At 46.9% G+C, this 21,018-nt stretch overlaps 2 protein-coding genes across 3 annotated transcripts in view; one reads left to right on the plus strand and one right to left on the minus strand.

The window, feature by feature from the left end:
- ANO3 (anoctamin 3) overlaps positions 1-21,018 on the minus strand; it is a 1,634,736-nt gene that overhangs the window by 617,074 nt on the left and 996,644 nt on the right. The window lies entirely within an intron of this gene.
- Positions 1-21,018, plus strand: part of MUC15 (mucin 15, cell surface associated) — a 67,886-nt gene that overhangs the window by 10,378 nt on the left and 36,490 nt on the right. Inside the window, exon 1 of one of the 2 annotated variants that reach the window (XM_078684214.1) lies at positions 8,023-8,184. The exons of the other annotated variant lie outside the window; for it this stretch is intronic. The gene's annotated coding sequence lies outside the window, so the exon portion shown is untranslated. Of the gene's footprint in view, positions 1-8,022; positions 8,185-21,018 lie in introns of those variants that run through there. 2 annotated transcript variants of the gene reach the window in all.

A 21,018-nucleotide genomic window follows, 5' to 3' on the forward strand; every position in this document is an offset into this window, starting at 1 on the left:
ATGTTATTACAATGTACTTTAGGCTGGCTTAGCTAAAACTGACTTAAAACCAGTTATGTCATTCGTCACACTTTCGGAATACACATCCTTGGCTGGGAGAGGTAACAGCTCTGGCTCAGAAGACACTGGCTTGCCTCTGAGCCCATTGGTATTAACACCTGATCACTTCGCAGGGAATATCTAGATTGGAGCAGACCTGAACAGTTGGCAAAACAAAGGGCGGCTTTAGCACAACCTGTTCTTTGTTTGGAGATGCCAAGGATAGCTTCTGTTTATTCACAGTGCAGAGGTCTATCAGACAGTCAGACACCGTTCACAATAGGAGGTAGACCACCAGTTTTGACATAGTTAGGTGGCAGAAGAACGCACTGAAGACATCCTTGTCTGGTGGCAGTCGCGTTCTGTTACACTGAAATTCGGGCTTTTGGGTATTTTTACAGTAATAACAGTAAGCGATTCAACAGTGGATGGGGCTACTGTAAGAAAACAGTTGGGGTTAGGTGGTAGAATTTCTTTGGTCATTGGGTAGTGTATAGGATACATTTTGCACTTCAACCGTTACTTCAGAACATTTCTGGACCATGGAAAACTCCCCCTGAAGAAGTCCCTGCTGGACTAAAACTCTTGACTTCAGCTGGATGACACCATTTACTAAAGAAATCCGGCCTACTGCAGGTACTCGAGTACCGGAACTGCTCTCCCAGGCCCAAGAGGTTAGCCTCCAGTTTTCCTGCTTCAGGGACACAAAAAGCAGGATACTTAAATAGCCAAGCTGAATAAAGAACCAGTGCTTAAAAACGTTTCCTGATGAGCTGCTGGACTGCAGGATTGACCAGAAATAATTTTCGCAGAACTTTGAACTAAGTGAGTATATATTCATTTCTTCCACCTCATCAGGATCAAGACAAGGTGCTAAGACTTTCCCGGGGAGTTCACAACCACGTCAGGCTTATAATCCATGTGGTTGTCCCATTATGAGCTTTTTTCCTGCTAGTGGTGAAGTTATCCAGACATGCCCTGCCATGGTTTGTTGCCTTGCTGTGATGGAGGATTTTGACTTCCAAAAAGTTCAAAAGTAAACCTATCTGACCAGTGAAGCACCCTACATGGTCACTGTTAGATCTGAGGGGTCTCTATTTGGCAATGGTATTCACATTTGCCCAAATAGGCACCCTTACTTCGAAGTCAGGATAAGGGGATTATACTCCTTAATAACCCCTGCTCACCCCCTTGGTAGCTTGGCACGAGCAGACAGGCTTATCTCAGAGGCAGTGTGTTAAGCATTTGTGAATATACACAGTAATACAGTGAAAACACTACAGATGGACACAAACAGGTTTTATAAAAATTAGTCTTCATTATATAGACTTAACACAAGACCATAAACGTCAAAAATCCACAATACTACACTTAAGACTGCCTTAAAGATGATAAAAGTTACTTAGTTCAAGTTGATGATAAATGCGACAAAGTTCGTAACAAAGTACCTGGATGCGTAACGCAAAGTAAACAAAAGGCTTGCAAAAGGGGAGATGCGTCTGTTCCATGATCCGGGTGAGATGATGCGTCGTGCCTCAATGTTTGCGCAGAGTAGGGGATGCGTCGTGATCCTTACCGGTGCGGAGGTGATGCATAGATTCTCGGCCAGCGGGCCCGTTGCGATGTGCAAGATGGCGCCTTGATGCGATGATCCGGTTGCGATGTGAGAAGATGGCGCCCTTGATGCGACAATGCGATGACGCTGCGATGATGATGCGTAGGCGCCCTGGCAGCCTTGCAACAACTCTGTACTTTGGAGCCGCGACAGGCCCTGCGACACGCTTCTCCAGGGATGCGATGGCAACTCTCTCGATGGAGTCATGCTTCTCCGGTGGTGTGACAGCAGGCAGCTTCGATGAACACACGCTTCCAGGTCGATGCGGCGAAGGCTCGCTTCTCTGGCGAGGCGACGATTTCAGCTGTCTCGACAGGACGCTTCTTCTTGATGCGTCGCGCTTCCAGCTCCCGGCGACACGCAAATGTCTGTAGTCAGAATTTCCAGCAAGGAAATTCAGAGGGGAGCTGTGGATGACGTCTTTTGTCCCTGAGACTTTAGCAGGAGGCAGGCACAGTTCAAGCCCTTGGAGAATATTCTGAAGATGATGAAAGTCCTTAAAAAGTTCCTTCTTCTTCCCTTGGCAATGTAGCAACCACTGCAGGCCAACCCAGCAAACAGCACACTGGCAGAGGGGCAGTCAAACTCCTGCAGCTTCCATGGTTCTTCTCCTTGGCAAAAGGTTTCTTGTTCCAGAAGTAATCTAATTCCTTGAGATCAGGGTCCCAATATTTATACCCCAAAATCCTTTTTTCACTGAAGGCAGAGAGGCCTGAGCACTTGGTTTACATGACTCTCTCCTTCCTTTCACTGTGCAGGGCAGAGATATCAGCCACCCACAGAAGGTGGAACCAGCACAGGGGAGGGAAGATACAGTTCTGGAGCACTCTGTTGACAAGATTCCTTCTCTCCTTTCACAGTGCAGGGCAGAGACATCAGACAAGCCACAGGAGGTGGAGCCAGCATTGTAGAGGGAAGGCCCAGTCCAATTCAGGTCCCAGGTGCAACTCTACCCTCCCATTTAGATGCAGATCTCTCTATTCACCACTGGGCTGCCCCAGCCTGTCTCCTGGAATCCCCCAGCCCTGTCACTCACAAACCCAGACAAGGAATACACAATTTAGCAGAGGCAGGCCTGGATAGTTAGGCAAAAAAATACCTACTTTCTAAAAGTGGTATTTTCAAACACAGAATAATAAAACCAACTTTACTAAAAGATGTATTTTATTATGCTGAGTTCAGGCATACTAAATCCAAATTTCTACCATGTTCCCTGAGTCAGTTAGGATTATAAGAATGTAATAATCTAACCGCCCATTCTAGCCTAAGGAGAACAGGTAGCCTTCAATAGTGAAAAACGAAAATGGCTGTAATTCACTACTAGGACTTGCTACACACATCAGAGTATGTCCTAACTTATACTTACAATGCACCCTGCCCTTGGGCCTACCATAGGGGTGTATAATATGAAGCAAAGGGAAGGTTTAGGGACGGGCAAGTGGGTGCACTTGGCCAAGGCGACATGGCAGTACTAGACTGCACACAGGCCTTGCGATGGCAGGCCTGAGACACACTTTACAAGCTGCTTCTGTGGGTGTCACAACCAGTGCGGCAAGCCCACCAGCAGCATTTGATTTACAAGCCCTGGGCACACATGGTGCACTGTATTAGGGGCTAACAGGTAAATCAAATAACCCAATCATGGAATCACCAATTAGTACATGTTAGAAATGGGATCTCTGGTTGGCTAAGGCTTGCGCCAAAGCCAGGCAGAGACCACCACTCTAGTCAGGGCAAGGGAGGTACATGCCAAGATAACCCCTACTCACCCCCTTGGTAGCTTGGCACGAGCACGAAGGCTTATCCCGGAGGCAAGGTGTAAAGCTGCGCAACACACACACACAGCAGCAACACACTAGGCACACTACAGAAAGGAACTCCACACAAGGTTATATATATATATATATAAAAACAGCCTTTGTATTACCATAAACACATTAGATCATAATCACACAGATACACTGTGCCAAATAGCATGGGGCAGTATTTACCGGGGATTATCTACACATAACAGGGCCACGTGGGCCACTGTCAGAATCAGCACTTAGTAGAAACAGTAGATGTAGCACATAGAATAACTGTAGCATCAAATAACAATTGTAGAACACCACCAGTAACCACTGGTAAAAGGTAGGTACACACTATGCAATACTAATCACCTTAGGCATAGGTCACGCAGTGAAACATAAACTGACTAGCATAAACCATACTAGGCAAAACAACCTCCTAATCATAAAACACAGTTAGAGGTATCACAGGCATAAAGGCATTGCACATTACGCATAAATCACATTAGGCAATTATCATCATAAACACAGTGCGCCCCAGGCAGGGGCTCAACACAGGCAAATTGTCCCCAGGCCAACTGGCCTCTCACAGGGCGCCAACGCCCTATGTCCAAAAGTCAGGGCTGGCTGCGCATGCAACCAAAAGCAATATCGCCAAAAAACAGGCCTAAACGGGGCAGCTACCCACTAATTGCTGGGCAGCTGTAAAATGACAAAGAGGGGCACTGGAACTCCGTGTGCCCTTTTCTGCCAACCTGCGCAAAACGTTGCAGCTGCCTGCTCTCTCGCAGGGCAGCTGGGGTCAGGGAAAAATGGGCCCTGGCACGACTGTGCCCTCTGGGCCTTGTTGGGGCTCCTAAAACAATATTGCCCCGGTTGTAGCCACCTGGGCTCTAAAGTAGTTGTGCCCAAGCGTTGGAGCGGGACGCTGCTCTGCGGGACCGCTCAGGAAGCATAGGGAGAATGGGCACAACTGTGCATGTGAGCCCCACTCAGGGGACTCTGGAAAACAAATGCCCATAAACGGCCGTGGGCCCTAGGGTCACACTGATTTGCATCTGGCAATGTCTGAACTGGGGTGGCAGAGTGGGCTAAAGAACGGTGATGGATTAAACCCAGATCTGTTGACTGGGTCTGAGTGTTTGGTGCAGATGCTACATCCATCACCACCCCGTTTTGTACCGCTAGGGTGGCTCCGGCAGCTGCCCGCTATCCTCTTGGGCAGCTGCGACCCTGGCCACGCACGGGGAGGCAGATATGGCTCTGACCTTGTCTTCCTTACTGGAGGCTGCCCCAGAAGCGGAGGAACGGCTGCAACTGCCCGCGACCATGCGGCGCAGCTGCAGCAATGCAGAAATGTGCCTCGGACTCCTCTGGCCGCCCCCCCAGGCACCAACAATGTGCCTCGCCTCCAGAAGCTGCCCCCACTAACCGGGTCCGTCTGGTGTGGGGCGAAGTCTACTCTGGGCTCCCTCTGGCTGGTCCCACACTCTCTTCACACTTCTGGGAGCCCCGCTTTGCTTCGGGAGGTGCCACGCGCAGGGCTCACACCGCGGCTGCAGGAGCCCTGCCTCCATGACTCATCTCAGCTTCCTGTTTCCGGCTCTCCGTCCGGAACTTCCTTCTCCCTCGGCCAGGCCCAGCCTACGTCTGGGCGTAAGTTGCATGGCTTCGGCTGAGTCCGAGCTGTGGCAGTGATGCGGCACAATACAGGGTAGGCTCCTGTTACAATCCACAGTCCCTGGCGGGGTGGGCACACGCTGAGGGTTTTAAAAAATCGGCAAAGTCCCTGGCGGGGTGGGCACCCGCTAGGGATATTAGAAAGGCAACTATGTGGGGTAGGCACCCGCTATTTAAAGAAAGGTGATGGTGGCCATAACGCGGGGTGGGCACCCGCTATGCATAAAATAAAGGCGGCAAGTCAAAATGAGTGGCGCTCTCCAGGCGCTAGGACAGTCTTCCACTCTCTCCCCCACAAAGCGCAGGGTGGGCTCCTGCTTTACCAGCGGAGCACGGGGGAATGCTACACAGTGCATCTTCGTGCTGCAGGCCCCCTGCAGTCCTCCTGGGGCAGGAACATAGTACTCCTCAGCACCAAAGCCAAGCGCTTCTCAGGCACTTGGCAGCATAGTCCAAAGAAAGTCTTGTAGAATGTAGGAGGGAAAGGCTGGGCCCAGGGGCTAGCTCACAGGGCCCTCCAGCAGAGAGGTAGTCCCCAGTGGCGGTCTTCCTGGCGCCCAGCAGCAACAGCAGGCCCCCCTCAAGTTAGGGTCAGAGTTAACATTCTACATGGGGTCACAGCCCCTTCTTATACACAAATTCCCTTTGTCTCAAGGGTGCAGGGCAGGGGGGAAAACCAGATAGAACTCGTTCTGGAGCACTTTGTTGTGCTCAGCCCCTCTCCCTATTCACAGGATGGGCCAGGGACATCAGACGCACCACAGGGGGTGGTGCTAGCATTGTGGAGGGAAGGCCCAGCCCTATTTAGGTCCCAGGTGCAACTCCTCCCTCCCATCTACATGCAGATCTCCCTATTCACCACCAGGCAGACCCATCCTGACTCCTGGAGCCAGGCACGCTAGCCAGCCCCTGTCACTCACAAGCCAGACAGTCAATTCACATTCACTCCACACAGAAATGCCAACTTCTAAAAGTGGCATTTCTCTGCGCACACCGTCGCGCAGCATTTAATCTCACATGTTCGCACATACCAAACTCGCCCCTGTACTCCTCTCACATCAGGAACTACCATGGACACTCATCTCCCCCATGCATTCCTATGGGAGGGCAGGCCAATTTCACCACACGCACTCAGGCTCCGCACGCACTTTACCCTGGGACACAGTGTTAAAGTGTGCATAAGCCTAAAACAACTAACAGCAGGTCACATTTAAAAGCATAAAGTTTAGGGGTGAACCTGCCAAAAGGGCCAAGTCCAACAGTACATCAATTTAACATAGGGAGCACTTGCACTGTGGCACTGAATAGCAGTGGCACAATGCCCAAACCAATAACCAGTAAAAACATATCAAAACAGAGGAGGCAATCCTTGAAAATGGAAGGGACACTCACTCCAATGATGTAGTTCTAACAGTTACAAAACCTAAGTCTGTCCTGCTTGGAGCCTTTTACGTCAAAATCAACCATTTGAGTGAGAGCTCAATGACAACAGTTCCAGCTTTGAGGTACCATCGCCGGCCAACACTAAGTCAGGAGATAAAATATTGTCCGGAATGACCTACTTGGTGTTTTCAAGGTCTGCTCTATCACAGTTGGCTTGAAATCACATGTAGGTCCCAGCCAATTACTTCTGTTGGACACTTTACAATTTGTTGGTGCTTTTTGCCATTATTATTTAAGAATGCATATCTCAGGTCCCCCATTACCTAAGTTATTGATCCTTGCGCCTTTTGGCTCCCATTTTTCTCTATTTTTCTAAATTGGCAACACAATTGTGCTGTGTTCATTACTTTAAAATGGTTGGCACTGCTTGAATTTAGCAAACACATCTCAGGTGCTTGCCTGCTGATTGTGCCACAGCTACTAGGGATTAAGCAGAAATTCTCTCAGAACAGTTTATTGATATTGTCAGAGTGGACCTGCTGAATTAATAACCCCATTTTTGGAATCACTTTTTTAAATTAACAATGCTTTAAGATCTTGGTGATTTATGTAGTTCTTTGTGTATGTCTTTTATCTATCACTGTTGCTCTTCATTAAGATGCCATTACCTCAAATCTCAATTGAAGTACACTCGCAGTGAAGAATGGCTTGTCTCCAAGTCAAATATCATGTGATGTTACTTCCTGTGATGTCACTGGCGTCAAAGTGAATGTGAAGAAAGTACACCAATGTGCAAATCACTTGGTTTGTTTGACGTGATGGATGCACAAAAACGTAGCTACCACTGGCAAACTGATGGCGTATTGACTTTCTGCAGCACGTACTCTTTCTAACCCTAGCCAACTTCTAAACTTTAAACGTAATTTATTTCCATGTAACCTGCATAAATTCCTTTTTGGAGTAAAATAATCACCATGGCTGATGATATTTAGATGTATTGAATTTAAAGATGAACGTCCTACAAATATGTACCCTGTCACTGAATATCATAGAAAGCAATATATAGAGTAAACACAATTGGTGACAATGAAAAGGGGGGGCCCTCGGCCCCCCCGCACGCATGGCGGCGCGGCGACCGTCGCCCCCACTCTCTCCTTTGTTGCCATTCGACGGTGGGGGCGTGCCCTGGGGGGCGCGGCCCACCGCCGATTGGCTGGCGGCCTCCCTGACCCGGATCCTGGGAAGTGGGTCCGGGTCAGGGGGGGCGGGCTGTAGGAGGGGCCACCTGGCCCCTCGAGAATAAAGAGATAGGGAGCGCCCAGGAGACCCCCTTGTCCCTGGACGCTCCCTCGCCATAACGGTGTGCCCCGCGCTCGGGGCTTCTTTGTTTTTCTCCCTTTCTTTTGTCCCCTCTCCAGGTTCGCGGTCTCCGAATTACAGGCAGCCGGGCATGCAGTGCGGGAATGTGGAAAACGTGGAGCGTTCGTCGCAGCGGTCACCTGTAGCCGACTGTTTTGCCCTTTGGAACAAGCTTCACTCATTAGAGCTGAATGTCGCCTCGTTTGCGAGGGGGAAATTGCCCAAAGCTGTGGGTGAAGTTGCTTTCAGGTCTCCGGTCCGAGGGGGAGCATCAGCATCGTCACGGAGGAGCCATGCTCGAGGATGCAGGACCATTGTACAGTTAAGTTGGGCACGCTGTATAGCACAGTATAATATAATGCTGCCATGCTCATAGTAGTTTTTGTGCGGTGCGCTGATGTTTGCTATTGGCGAGGGCTGAATTCCATGGCGCACGTGTGTTGTCTTGGGCGCATACCGGGAGGGTTGTTACTATACTAGTGCCTGGGTCGTGCGTTGAAGGCGCCGCTAAAGCTTCCCCATGTGTGTTTAAATACCAATATACGAGTGCACAAGGCTACCATCCTTATCCTGGCTGGGGGGAATTCATGCTGTTCGAGTGTAATTTAAACTCTCGAGTTTCTGCCTTTTGTTTACCGTTGCCTTGCTGCTTTGAGCCGCGTGTGTAGAGTGGGACATAGGTGGAGGGGGAGGGAGCCGGAGGAATGTCCGCTCACTTCATCTAATTTAGGCGGCAATGGGGTGTGTTATGTAAGGTCGGAGCAGCGATATTTACATTTAATGAACCGTGTACTATCTGCAGGAAAACATTGATCTTTATGAGGATTATTCTAATGCTACCTTTAATCACAAGAATGTCTGTGACCCTATTGAGTTTTAATATAACAAGAGATTCTCATAGACAAATGTTGCTTGCACTTTTTAGGCGCCAATGTTTTACTCAGCGTTTCAAACTGCACGTCAATATCTCCATTTGATTTCCACAGAAAAGGGCATATCATGGTTTATGGACGGTTGTCCAATTTTGGCCACAAGTGCCCATACCTCCCTTACTTCCCCCCCTTTCTCTTGAATTCCTCTGTGCTTCATACGACCACAATCAAGACACTCGGCTTGGAGGGTCATGACCAGTCCAGCCTACGCTTAAACATATATTCTAGCAATGGTTCCCACACTTCATATGTTCCCCCTGGATGTTTCTAAGTAGCTGGTTCACCGCTGTTCTTTCATTTTCGACTGGACTGCTGCTGCCAGATTGGCTGCTCCAAGCATTGTCAAACCCCCTTTAGTTTTCCCAGTGCAAGCCACAAAACCAGCACTCTTGGTTCAAGCAGAGGAGAATCACCCATTATCTGTTTTGTGACCGTTTCCACCTCAGTCCAAAAGTATTCTGCGTAGATTTACACTACATATTGAGGTCCTTTTCTGCTTGTCCACATCCCCTTCAGCAGAGTGTGCTCACTGCTGGTAATATCTTGTGTAGTTTATATGGGGTGTAGGACCGGCTATACAAACACTTACAGTGCACTTCCTATTTCGAGTACTTATTGAGCTGTAGTGGGCATCTAGACATACCACCTCCCATTCTTTAGAGGAGAGCTTTCCCAATGTTACTTGCCAATTTCATTATTTAAGTCCACACAAATATGCTAGTGGGTATCGGGATGATGGAGTACACCTTGAAGATTGTTCCTTTAGGTGTGATGAATGAGCTGCGTCCTCTAATAAAGAGTTGAATGTTCAATGCCTGAGTTTTAGCATAATGTAATCTTTTAGATTCATCAATCTTGAAATCCTGCTTGGACCAGAGGAAGAATCCAAATGTTACGTATAATGTGTGTAGCTGGTTAGTCTACTACCTCCCTCCCGCTATTTGTGAAAGAGACCGGCCGTGGCGGCTGATGGCATTTGAAAGTGGTGAGGCGTTAAAGCCAGGTATAAATGTAACGTCGCAAAAGCACAAAGCTTACCTGCCCCGCCATCAAAAAGGGGGTTTGAGAGAATGTTCCCCAGAGAAAGGTTTGAAATTAACAATAGCAAATGGAACATTTTACTATGGAAATGCACAATATTAGCAACATGGAGACTTGACAGCTATAAATCAACCGTTTGCTTGTCAGATCATAGCACAAAATCTGCCTTTGTGAACAGAGGTGCCCCGGCAAAGAATGATTAACAATTAGTTATTATTACCAGCGGCTTAATGTTGTTAAGTCAAATGTAGAGCTGGAATATAGTCCTGGTGGAGTGTGTAAAGCGAAAGTAAACAGGCACAATGGAAATATTGTTTACTGCGGAACACTTCTATTTTAATTTTAGTTGAACCTTTAACTTTTGCAACTTCGAGGAAATTACGGTTACTGCATTTTTAAATAAGATGTTTCTGAATGATCTGAAATGTCACACCAATGTTGAGCTTCGGAGACATACTAAATCAATATCTATGATTATCATAATATGACATATTTAGGTAACATGTTCAATAATTTTCTCGAGCATGCAGGTGAATGATTACGGTAAAAATATAGCTTGCTTGAATGTTTTCAGGCTGACGCTAACAGTTTGCATCTTCATGTGATTTTGTATCCCAAAGGACAAGATTTCACGCAATTTGCAATGTCATCATGTGGAGGGGCTAAGGGCACATATAACCGGATTTGACACTCTGCAATAGTGGGGCCGTGCTGTCACAGCAAGGCAGCTGGGCTGTGATATATTATTGTGTTATATTGTGACATTAAGGTTATTGGGGGGCATGCTGCTGCCTTTCTAGCCGAAGTTAGACTTGTACCTTGAAAGTTTCTTTCACCAGTAACCAGCTTAACACAAATGTGGTCAAGTAACACTGCCCCAGGTTTTCAGCCCAAAAAACTGTGACACTTACGCTATCTTAAATTAGCACCGGCAGTATTCACTGTATTCAACTGGATCGCATCCACGTGCTGGGGGGGACTCATCAATATGGAGCTTGGGCTTTTTAAAAGAAGGCTCGGGTAGTGCTTTTTGGAGAATTCACAAGGCAGACGCAGCTCCCTGTGGGACGGGCCCCACCATGGGTTGGGGGTTATCCAAAAGGTGCTCTGTCGGCGCTCAAGACTTCAGGTCATTCAGTTGATGAGTTCAGTTTGGGAACACTCATTGTCTAAATTAGAGCTCACGCTACATGGGTGACATTAAATTTCACCTGGGGAATCAGATGGATGTTGACATTCTTGGGCTGCTTCATTGATGTCCTCTAGGCACTGGCAATACTTTATCCAAGCCATGGTTGCTGCTGATTTCTCTTACGCAAGAAACAGCTATGGACGTAAGTCAAATTTTGACACTATAGAACGACTATCATTGGTGTCTGCTAGGTGATAGTTAGAACAATCATGGAACCATTCACGAATAGGGATACCATCTTCTCTTGGGGTCAACTTGGGGATTAACGACATCTAAAGGTAGGGCTTGACGAGGCTGAGAAAGCCAGTTTCCCAGGTCCCACTTCCCTGTGCAAGCCAAAGCGGAAAGCCAAACAATGGACTTATTTCATTGTGGGGGTAATAACCATAGGAGGTGCTGTTCACTATTCTAGGGGGGACATTGCACCAGTCCAATCACTGCACCTGTCCAAACGACCATTCATGGACGATAGGTTAAAGTCAACATTATTGGTAAGCTATCCTAGGGTTAGCTGTATTGCGTGCAGCCTTCAGGCTAAGTCTTGAGGGAATATAGGGCAGCTTGTTTTACCAGTCTTTAATTTCATGAATGAGTAAATGGAAAAAGAACAGGTGTATAACAACAAATATGTATTTGTAAGAAACACACCCCTTTAAGTCAGTCAGTAAACTTAGTTAGCACACAAGTAAACTGGCACAATGTACGTTGAGCCTATGATGAGATTTGAGGCGAATAATTACAGTGTGCTAACTTTTATAGGACACAGAAATTTAGCACCATATACGTTGAGCCCTAGGGGTGTACCAAAGCCATATATTAATAATATGGTGGGGGAACCATGAACGGCATTGAGACAGGGCCTGGAGCCCTTAGAAAGACTACTTGGTGTCCTGATAATGATGCACACCCTGGCGTTACACCTAAAGGTGCCCAAGAGCCGAGTAGCGGCAATCCCTTAGTTCTGTGGATGCATGTGATCATGTCCGGTTGGCGGGGATGATATTTCCCAGGAGCCAAAGTGGCGAGCGGAAAAGGTCCTTGGGCCAGCATATGGCCTGGCGGAGTTAGGTCTGTGCCAATTCTTTTAGCTAAAGACTGTGATGCTGCACTGTTAAGTAGACTGCCTTGTTTCTCACACATAGAGCCTAGGCAAAAAGACGTGGGTAGAAGACCAGGATTAAGAGGCGATGTTCTCGCCTGCAGCACAACTTTCTTGTGTAACAAGGTTTGTGAAAATAGGAAGCCAATTTTACAGCCTAACATGGTTAGGGCGGCGCTGATCCTATGCTTAACGGCATATCTGCTGCATTAGCAAACAGACAGACTGAGGCTATGCTTAACATTTACTGTCGACGTGTTTATGAGTAGTAATATGGCACTAAGATTATCGAAAACTTAGCGACTGATGGTAATGTAAGTCTAACGCGTGTACAGCAGTTATCGCCGGAAACATTAATGGTGTGTATCTATCTTTCCAATTTATGTATGACCGGGTCCATGGTGGATATCTGGAGTGCTCCACATCACAACTGCTGCAACAGGTGGACAGCCCAAGGGGGGCTTACGTCAGTCACGGCGGGGTCCAGGGCGGATATCTGAGGAATGCTCCACATCGCAACATCAGCAGCGGGTGGACGTCAGAAGGGAAGCATACGTGGAGAAAGAGGACACCAAGTGCCCAAGTATTGCCGGCAGGTGTACGTGCTACCCATTCCCTAAGGTGGAAGTGGAAATTGTCACCCAGGTTTTCGTGGTCTTTTCCTTTTCTTGCAGTCTCTCAAACCTGTCACGCAGGGGAGGAACTCAGCACTAGTAATAGAGGAGCTACAATGTGCCAGCACAAGCAACAGGCTGGACACAGGACAGGGAAGAGTTGGTGTGAGGGTCTGTGCCATGGTCAGTTCAGGAACTTCCTTCAGGGACTTTTAGCTCAGCAGCCCGACCCCCCGTCAGTGGTGATACTTCACCTGGGGGGGACAGAATTGGCTAAACGGGTGAGACAAATACTCATTGGGTTCATCTCCACTGTGGGTGGGTCTTCAGGATTTGCCCGAGTGGCACAGTAGTGGGTTCTCAACTTATCCGGTGGGGGCAGGAACTCGGTCAGGGCGTGGAATCACTCGGTAAAGAGGATCAACACACAGAGGGACGAATTATTGCAAGCCCCCCTCGGTTGCAGATGATCCAACATGGGTGTATTTGTTCTACACGGTGAGGGGAGTCCATTTGACGGAGAAAGAAAGGGTCATGAGGTCTGATGATGTCAGGGCTTGGTTAGAAGGTTTTGCTAAAGTGAGAACTGTTTAGGGTAGGTCTAGGCAGGGGGAGGCCAGATCGTCGGTTAACAATGCTGGCCTGTGGCGGTAAGGTCATTATCGGTGAGCACATATTTGAGGTCTGAGGGGGCGGGCATCATCCTATGGAGGTTCCCGCCCAGGGGGAGGGGCCTGCGGGCCACTCCCAGAACTCCAGGGGCAAGGTAATAGGCAAAGGAGCGCGGGTAGGAGTAGTTCACGCTTTCCTTAGGCTGGTAGCCACCCCGCGCGCGTGGACTCATGACGCCACCGGCGCAGAGTAAGGGCCCTCCTTTAGTGGGTAAATGGAGTTCAGGGCGTAGATCGGGCAATTCTCGCGGTAACACTGCGCATGCGCACATCCAGAGGGGAGGCGCAGCTTGTAGGACCTGACACCGGTAGTGACCCTGCCATATGGCCAGAAATGTACAAAAATTCTAGATGAGGATGTTTAGTCTAAGTTAGGAAACAACATGTATTAGAGTTTTGTTAAAGTCAGGCTCTCAAACTTGTTGCTAAGAATTATGTACCTAAATGTCCTGCTGAATTTTTGTATAAATGGTTGATTATGCAATTAAAACCTTTTTTTAATTTCATACTTTAATAAATACGGCCGGGCGACTAGCGCCCGCCTTCCAAAAAGTAAAGACGTCTCGTGTCCACGTTCCTGGGTATTGGGTGCCGGATTGGGGGGGAGGCGGCAGCTAGTCGCTGACCATGTGAAAAGGGGGGGCCCTCGGCCCCCCCGCACGCATGGCGGCGCGGCGACCGTCGCCCCCACTCTCTCCTTTGTTGCCATTCGATGGTGGGGGCGTGCCCTGGGGGGCGCGGCCCACCGCCGATTGGCTGGCGGCCTCCCTGACCCGGATCCTGGGAAGTGGGTCCGGGTCAGGGGGGGCGGGCTGTAGGAGGGGCCACCTGGCCCCTCGAGAATAAAGAGATAGGGAGCGCCCAGGAGACCCCCTTGTCCCTGGACGCTCCCTCGCCATAACGGTGTGCCCCGCGCTCGGGGCTTCTTTGTTTTCCCACCCACCATCCCTTGGAACAAAAGTTTTGTAGCAGTTTTTATGTCTGGTTGAATGGTAAGGTTTTGAAGGTACGGTCCACGGGTCTCACAGGATAATAGAGATGGAACTGTTGGTATATTGTGGATGCTTGGGTCTAGGAATTTTATCCCTTTTTAGCAAAACATGTGTGAAGTGAATTGTATTTGAAGCCATGTGTCTTTAGGCCTTTTTTCCCTTTGTAGCTATACGTTGATACTGTGATTTAGCGAAACATGTGTGAAGCGAATTGTATTGTAATGCCATGTGTCGTTAGGCCTTTTTTCCCTTTTTAGCTATATGTTGATACTGTTATTTATTAGCCAGTGTAGCTGTCCTTTAGAATTTTTTCCCATAGGTCGTCGTATTTATTAGGTATGGGGCATGCGGTAAGGTCATTATCGGTGAGCACATATTTGAGGTCTGAGGGGGCGGGCATCATCCTATGGAGGTTCCCGCCCAGGGGGAGGGGCCTGCGGGCCACTCCCAGAACTCCAGGGGCAAGGTAATAGGCAAAGGAGCGCGGGTAGGAGTAGTTCACGCTTTCCTTAGGCTGGTAGCCACCCCACGCGCGTGGACTCATGACGCCACCGGCGCAGAGTAAGGGCCCTCCTTTAGTGGGTAAATGGAGTTCAGGGCGTAGATCGGGCAATTCCCGCGGTAACACTGCGCATGCGCACATCCAGAGGGGAGGCGCAGCTTGTAGGACCTGACACCGGTAGTGACCCTGCCATATGGCCAGAAATGTACAAAAATTCTAGATGAGGATGTTTAGTCTAAGTTAGGAAACAACATGTATTAGAGTTTTGTTAAAGTCAGGCTCTCAAACTTGTTGCTAAGAATTATGTACCTAAATGTCCTGCTGAATTTTTGTATAAATGGTTGATTATGCAATTAAAACCTTTTTTTAATTTCATACTTTAATAAATACGGCCGGGCGACTAGCGCCCGCCTTCCAAAAAGTAAAGACGTCTCGTGTCCACGTTCCTGGGTATTGGGTGCCGGATTGGGGGGGAGGCGGCAGCTAGTCGCTGACCATGCAATGTTCCTGGTATTACTCAGCAGAGATGACTTTGTATTATATGTGGCAGGCAGACCTTAATCTTTGGTTTCAGGCAAATATATGTAGGATTTCCTCTTTTCCTACCGTATTGGAAACAAAATACCCATAATGTATGGGTGCGTCTGGGATATGTTCATTAATGCATGCTCACATGCACCTGATGTACATGTGGCTATGCACACACAGAAACTCATGAACACAGCACTCACTTGTCCTCTTCGACTTTTTACGCACATCGATGTGCTGTTGTAACGCTGTTTTGATGAGCTACTCGTCTCGGATGGGAAGTCTAACTTGCTGTCTCCAATTTTTTGAAAAGCATGGAAATGATCAGACGTGTTCATTTTCCTGCATAGTTGTGACAGTGCACAATGCGCAACTCATTACCCTGACCACATTTTAGGTTTTAATGTTTTTCCATCTGACGTGAACAAACTACGTCGTTTAAAATAATTGTCCTTTTAAATCCCCAAGGCAAACAATAATGCTGATTCCCATGGGCAGATGAGAGACAGACATTAGTAGCACCCAGACCTGTAATGTCAGTCCTGCTTAGAAGCTTGAAAGAAATGGAAGCCTAGGGTAAGGTAGCTAGGTGCAGCTCTAAATGTCTTACATTCTTCCCTTCACTGCACATTCAAGAAGTGTGCATGGACTGCAATACTGACGTAAATCTCTGTACTAAATTAATTATTAGGTAGTCATCTATAACTTAAAATATATATTTCAGACATTGGTCAGAAATGACAAATGAAAAATATTCCGAATTGACAAATGAAAAATATGAACTATACATGCATTTAAGAAACATTACTTAGAAACATTACGTAATGCAAAATTCTCACGTCTTTTCTACATCGAATGTCAATGTCATGGCTGGAAACCTCTTTAAACTATTTGTTTAATTAAGTTATTGACTCATGAATGAGTCAGAGAAAAGGGTGCAGCCACCAAGCAGATTAGAATTTCTGTAGACGTTTCTTAGCAAACGTGAAGAACTTGCTTTGGGTTGAAAACACCTCTGCTATGCAGTCACAGCAGTTCAGAAGTGGGGGCAGTGACAACAAGCGTTAACTTTGCAATCATGCACTTAACTATCATATGCGCACATTATAGTGCACAGTGACCATACACATACAAAAAACCAACTGCTTTAGTTGCACCCATACACACAAAACAATAAAGATACGTATGTGTTCACTGATCAACAATTATACAGAGCCTTATGCAGCAAGAGGCACGGGGTGAAATGCATCAGCAGAACACACGGTTATGAGCACATGAAGGAATGAATAAAAGAGCTTATAGAGCACAGGACACCCCCCGAAGGGGTATCTCCGCGCTGTAAGCAGAGTTAGAAAAGCTTTCGAATCGTTTTTGCAAGAGGGGCCAGGTACACATTGAATAGTGTGGGGGTAAGGCACGAGCCCTGTGGCACCCCCTTCACGAGAGGTCTAACACCAGAGCAAAAGGAACATACATTTACTGTCTGTGTCCGCTGCTCCAGAACGCTAGAGAGCCTCTGAAGAGCTAACTCTTGAATTCTGGTTTCATTGAGTCTTTGTTGTACTCAATGAAACCGGTGATGTGTGTCAATGGACAAAGAGTAGTGCACAGTAGGGCAGGATGGTGTGCTGTGCAGGATAGTGGGCTGTGCCTCAGGAGAGCACTACTGGTGCACCTCATTAGATCTCACACTGATACAGCTCCAGGGAGCTCAGGGAAATGGGCATCTGGAGAAAGCATGGCTGTGCATCTCAGTGAGAATAGGGAACCATTTGGAGAAGTGTGGCTCAAATGGTTAGAGCGGCAGACCCTGATGCAGAGGTCTGGTCCGGGACCATGGTTCAATACCCGCCTCGGCGGGTCTTGGGCTCAATTTCCTCGGACCCGATAATTCTCGCCTCGGTGCCTATTCTAATCATGGGTCACACTCTGCGACTCTGGGCAATAGCTTGCTTAATCTCCACAACGGCCCCAAAAGCGCTGGGATGCCTGGTTTCACCCTGGGGGTGCCCAGGAGTGGACACTCACAGGGAAAACCAGGAAGGGTTCCTAAGCGGTATACTTACAGCGCCGGGACACTACCTTTGGGAAGTAGCTGTGCGCTCTATAAATATCGGTACATTTACATTTACAATAGTACAGGTTGCTAGGCTCACAGGCTTACAGTGCGATGTACCCCATGGAGCACTGACAGCTATTCCTCAACAGAGCACTGGGGACATATCTGACGAGTGTCCTCTATGCTCAGTTGACTCCTGGGTGTTGTGAGAACTGTGGATCACAGAAGCAAACAGCGTTGTAGAGAGTATGGTGTGCAATCTGCAAGGCACAAGGTGATGCAGAGTAAGGCGCACAGAGTGGCATACAATTTAGGCTTGTGTTTATATGTAATAGGTGGAGACAGTTTGTTGTCAGAAATGTTAAGGTTGCCCCTGTCAGTTGTAAGCAGCTCACTCACTCTGGTTCATTTCTTTAAAATGTATGAAATGTAGCAATATTCTTAGAAGAACTGTAATACTAAAAGTACCCGGATGCAGAAAACATAAATATAGGCACTAGGTGAGCTACAGACACCTGGGGCCAGATTTATCAAGGGAGTGCATTGCCCTTGCATCAAGTAGGGTGTCACAAGGGCAATACAAGCTCTAAGTCAAATGTACCAAGAAAAGCAAGGCGTTCCTACATGGTTTTGTGTGGCTTAGTAAATCTGGATTAACACAGGGCAGAGCAAGTCGCTTCCCATTGTTAATCTCTCTTGGGTAGGCATACCATGGGTGGAGCGTGGGTGTTCTCATGCATTCACCCATGGAATTCGATGCATTCCCAGATTTAGCAAGACTGAGAAACCTAGGAATGCCTCAAAATGCTACACCTTACCGGAGGAGGCACAATGTGGAGAAATAATTATATTTTTCCTCGTTGTTTCCACTTTCTAAGTTCCCTCTTAGAAAGAGGAAAAGCATCAGAGGATTGCTTTTGTGCAGGAAGGTGTCCCTTACTTAACAAAAACAATCCAGCCTGGAATGCAGGCACCCTTGCACCATGGCAGGAAGGGGCCTTTTTTGGTACTAGGCAGCAGAGAGCAAGAATGCTCCATGTATTGGTATATATGGTGCATTCCTACTTTCTACCTGTCACGCACGCAGCAAGTTGTCTTGCTGCATTGTGTTTCGTGAAACCCTGATAAATCTGGGCCCCAAGATTTTCAAAGTAAATACAAAAAAAAATTTAAACTGCCTGTTGTTGCACACACCCCCATGTTCACAAACATAACCCATTTTCTACCATGTTTATGCATTTCCGGGAGATATTTCATTTTGATCTTTACAGTGTCAAGTGATTTATTCAAATCTATTTATTTTTTTAATATCAAAGGGTATTTTGAAATTATGTTTAGTTATTTAAAAATAAAATATTAATAAATGTAAATATAAAAATTATTTCTAAGTATGTTATATTTAATTTTTATGATATCCAATGCTTTACTTACTGTTGTACTCTCTGGAGTTGGAATAGTAATTTTTACCCCTACGCTATCCAACGTTTTCCCTACTTTTGCACTCTCTGGAGTGGGAATAGTAATTTTTACCCCTACGCTATCCAACGTTTTCCCTACTATTGCACTCTCTGGAGTGGGAATAGTAACTTTTACCCCTACGCTATCCAACTCTTTCCCTACTGTTGCACTCTCTGGAGTGGGAATAGTAATTTTTACCCACCCGCTATCCAACGCTTTCCCTACTGTTGCACTCTCTGGAGTTGGAATAGTAATTTGTTCCCCTACGCTATCCAGCGCTTTCCCTACTGTTTCACTCTCTGTAGTTGGAATAGTAATTTTTACCCCTACGCTATCCAACGCTTAACCTACTGTTGCACTCTCTGGAGTAGGAATAGTAATTTTTACCCCTACGCTATCCAACGCTTTCCCTACTGTTGCACTCTCTGGAGTAGGAATAGTAATTTTTACCCGCCCGCTATCCAACGGTTTCCCTACTGTTGCACTCTCTGGAGTTGGAATAGTAATTTTTACCCCTACGCTATTCAGCGCTTTTCCTACTGTTTCACTCTCTGGAGTTGGAATAGTAATTTTTACCCCTACGCTATCCAACACTTTCCCTACTGTTGCACTCTCTGGAGTGGGAATAGTAATTCTTACCCCTACACTATCCAACGCTTTCCCTACTGTTGCACTCTCTGGAGTTGGAATAGTAATTTTTACCCCTATGCTATCCAATGCTTTCCCTACTGTTGCACTCTCTGGAGTGGGAATAGTAATTTTTACCCACCCGCTATCCAACGCTTTCCCTACGGTTGCACTCTCTGGAGTTGGAATAGTAATTTTTACCCCTACGCTATCCAACGTTTTCCCTACTTTTGCACTCTCTGGAGTGGGAATAGTAATTTTTACCCCTACGCTATCCAACGTTTTCCCTACTTTTGCACTCTCTGGAGTGGGAATAGTAATTTTTACCCCTACGCTATCCAACGTTTTCCCTACTATTGCACTCTCTGGAGTGGGAATAGTAACTTTTACCCCTACGCTATCCAACTCTTTCCCTACTTTTGCACTCTCTGGAGTGGGAATAGTAATTTTTACCCACCCGCTATCCAACGCTTTCCCTACTGTTGCACTCTCTGGAGTTGGAATAGTAATTTGTTCCCCTACGCTATCCAGCGCTTTCCCTACTGTTTCACTCTCTGTAGTTGGAATAGTAATTTTTACCCCTACGCTATCCAACGCTTAACCTACTGTTGCACTCTCTGGAGTAGGAATAGTAATTTTTACCCCTACGCTATCCAACGCTTTCCCTACTGTTGCACTCTCTGGAGTAGGAATAGTAATTTTTACCCGCCCGCTATCCAACGGTTTCCCTACTGTTGCACTCTCTGGAGTTGGAATAGTAATTTTTACCCCTACGCTATTCAGCGCTTTTCCTACTGTTTCACTCTCTGGAGTTGGAATAGTAATTTTTACCCCTACGCTATCCAACACTTTCCCTACTGTTGCACTCTCTGGAGTGGGAATAGTAATTCTTACCCCTACACTATCCAACGCTTTCCCTACTGTTGCACTCTCTGGAGTTGGAATAGTAATTTTTACCCCTATGCTATCCAATGCTTTCCCTACTGTTGCACTCTCTGGAGTGGGAATAGTAATTTTTACCCACCCGCTATCCAACGCTTTCCCTACGGTTGCACTCTCTGGAGTTGGAATAGTAATTTTTACCCCTACGCTATCCAGTGCTTTCCCTACTGTTTCACTCTCTGGAGTTGGAATAGTAATTTTTACCCCTACGCTATCCAGCGCTTTCCCTACTGTTGCACTCACTGGAGTTGGAAAAGTAATTTTTACCCCTACGCTATCCGATGTTTTCTTTACCGTTTCACTCTCTGGAGTGGTAATAGTAATTTTTATCTCTATGCTATACAATGTTTTCCCTATTTTTGCATTTTCTGGAGTGGGAATAGTAATTTTACGTTTTACGCTATCCAATGTTTTTTAATACTGTAGTTTTTTGGGACTTTAAATAGTAGTTTTATTTATTATTTAGAATGAATTTAGATAATGTATTATGTTATTAAT

The sequence above is a fragment of the Lissotriton helveticus genome, chromosome 3_2, assembly GCF_964261635.1.
Source record: "Lissotriton helveticus chromosome 3_2, aLisHel1.1, whole genome shotgun sequence".
NCBI lineage: Eukaryota > Metazoa > Chordata > Amphibia > Caudata > Salamandridae > Lissotriton > Lissotriton helveticus.